The following is a 3177-nucleotide window of genomic DNA, read 5'->3' on the forward strand; positions in this document are numbered from 1 at the left end:
TCCTTAAATCAGTTGTGTCAACTGTTTCAAGTCTCAGGGGCTACTGATATACATACTTATCAGATCTTCTTACCCGTATATCCTTTACATACTGGTTCGTAGCTCTGGCAAGACCATTTTGAGCAGTTCGAATGTACGCATCTCCTGAGTTGAAGGCATCGAACGCCTCTTGAGAGAAACAAGCGTCGCGGAGTACGGCCCGGCGACCCGGTGATTCATGGCACTCTCCATTTCGGAATTCGTAGCGGACAGCCTATCCACATCCTCTATAGGAGGAACATCCGGCGTTGGCCCCACGTTAGCGTCTGCCTCTAAGTCTGGCTCTGGAGCCCGGCTGGTGGAGGCGTGGCCGACAGGCTCCCCGGATATAGTCCGGCGAGCATTTTTTCTGCCAGGAACCATGGACGTTATTATATTTTAAAGACGATAACCATGGGGCAGGGTCCTTTTCCATACCTCTGTGATGGCGTCTCAGTCCGGACCGCCTTCCTTTTAAGCATACCCGGTTTCGGTGCCCCTTGTTGGTGAGTCACTGCGGGTTCGGCATGGCATCCCGAGGGCCTTCCCTGTAAGACACCAAATGTGTGCGGTAGGAGAAGTGCAAAAAGCGGGATCCTTCTCGGAAGTTGGGACTCTGGTTTTACTTACATGCGATGCAGGGAGCAGTCCGGGATAATCGGCTATGATGGCCACCAAGACACTGTCACAGCTTAACTGATAGAATGTCCTGTCGATGAGCTCCACAAATTTATCCGGATCTTCTTCGAGTCCAGGGTCGAGGGCCCGGTCAGGGTCCTCTGGTTGTGGGGACGGGCTGTGGACCTCCCTCACAGCTTTTCGCAGTTCCTGCTATGAAATAGCAAGGTAAATATTTATGACAAAGAATGTGGAAAGGTCTGGAGTAAAAAGTAGCAGCTCACCCAGTTTGGGGGGTTGTACATGGAGAATCCATCCCGTGGCTTTATGCGGATGAACTCCTCTTCCTCCCCTTTATATAAATCGGACAGTATTTTCGCTAGAGCAGCGACGGAGTCCGGACCTTTATGACCGCAGCGGGTGGCATCGTCTTCTCCATTGAAGTGCCACATGGGTTGTCCCCGATATTGAAGTGGCTGCACCCCCCGCATTATACATATTGACATAACCTCGATTATTGTCAATCCGGATTTGGCCAGCGTTTGTATCCGGCCCATCAGGTAAAGGACCTCTCTATTGTCTTCCTCCTGGGGGCTCCGAGGGTGCCAGTTCCGGTGTTTCTTCAAAGGGGCGTTATTAAACTCAGGAAGGCCCACCCGAATAGGGTCCGGAAGGGGGACGTCCTCCATATAAAACCACTCCAAAGGACAGTCTTCAGATGTCTTCTTCGGAGTACCGGACAGGTATCCGGTCCCGGCGACACGCCATATCTCGGCTCCGCCCACTTGATATATTGACCCCTCCTGTGTACGGGGTACGAGGCAGAATAGCCTCTTCCATAGCTCGAAATGAGCTTCGCAGCCCAAAAACAGCTCGCAAAGGGCGACATAGCCAGCGATGTGTAATATGGAGGCGGGAGTAAAATTATGCAGCTGGAGGCCGTAGAACTCCAGGAGCCCGCGGAGGAACGGATGGATTGGAAATCCAAGCCCCCTTAATAAGTAAGGGACAAGGCATACCCGCTCCCCCATAGATGGATTTGGAAGGCTCTCCGCTTGCTCCCCGCCATTGTAAGTGGCTAGTCCGGTTCGGACGGGGACCATATACCCGGGAGGGAGGAACCCCTGGGTCTGTAACTCTACTAACTGTCTGTGGGAGACGGAACACTTCTTCCAATTGCCTGGCTTAGGGCTACGGGAGCGAGAGGAGGAGCTGCGATGGCCGGCCATGATGGGATGGATTTTTTCGGGCGCGCTCCGATGGATACTCGCTGAGGGAGGATGGTGTGATCTGGATCTGAGGATCCCCGGCCCCTTAAATAGACGATTTACTCACATGGTTAGGGTGGCAAGTGTAAAAATGCCTCGGCTTCTCGCATTCACTCGACACGTGGAAGATAGCCATGACTAGGCACGGAAGCCAAGGATCGCAACATCTATGGGAAGCCGGACACTACTCAACAGGTACTCAGAATTTGGAGAAGAACCCGCCTTGCAATGCCGAAGACAATTTGCGCGCCGGACTCATCGTCATTGAAGCCTGGTTCGGGGGCTACTGAGGGAGTCCTGGATTAGGGGGTCCTCGGACAGCCGGACTATGTACTTCTGCCGGACTGTTGGACTATGAAGATACAAGATTGAAGACTTCGTCCCGTGTCCGGATGGGACTCTCCTTTGCGTGGAAGGCAAGCTTGGCAATTCGGATATGTAGACCCTTGTAACCGACTCCATGTAACCCTAGCCCCCTCCGGTGTCTATATAAACCAGAGGGTTTAGTCCGTAGGACAACAACAATCATAACCATAGGCTAGCTTCTAGGGTTTAGCCTCTACGATCTCGTGGTAGATCAACTCTTGTAATACTCGTATCATCAAGATCAATCAAGCAGGAAGTAGGGTATTACCTCCATCTAGAGGGCCCAAACCTCGGTAAACATTGTGTCCCCCGCCTCCTGTTACCATCCGCCTTAGGCGCACAGTTCGGGACCCCCTACCCGACATCCGCTGGTTTTGACACCGACATCCCACTAAAAAAATCTGGGCCTAAATCAGCATAATCTTTCATATTTTTGGTAGGCATGTGCCCTAGTGGGCCTTTAACAGGCCTAAACATAATTTGGGCCCTCATAAACAATAGGCCATTAACATGGGTAAATATCTTGAGCCCATAAATAACATGGGCCTTTAATAGGCCGAAAGTGAGATTGGGCCATGATTGTGCCAAATAACCCACTGGTCAGTAGCAGGCCGAAATGTATCTCAGCTCGTGGTGGCTGTTGGTTCTATATCCGGCGTATCTTGTAGTAGGGGTCCTAAGCTAGGCGTCTTGGTGCGATGTAACATGAACGCGGGATTTTACCCAGCTTCTGGCTCTCTTGAAGAGATAATACCCTACATGTTGCTTTTGATTGTATTCATATGGGGTGTAGTACAGAGTACATGTATCTACCACGAGATTGTAGTAATGAGTATGAGATTGTCTACTGACTCGCCTGGCCTTGGTTTATATAATGCACCAGAGGCCTAGAGTTTAGGAGAGTCCT

Source organism: Aegilops tauschii, chromosome 3, assembly GCF_002575655.3.
Source record: "Aegilops tauschii subsp. strangulata cultivar AL8/78 chromosome 3, Aet v6.0, whole genome shotgun sequence".
NCBI lineage: Eukaryota > Viridiplantae > Streptophyta > Magnoliopsida > Poales > Poaceae > Aegilops > Aegilops tauschii.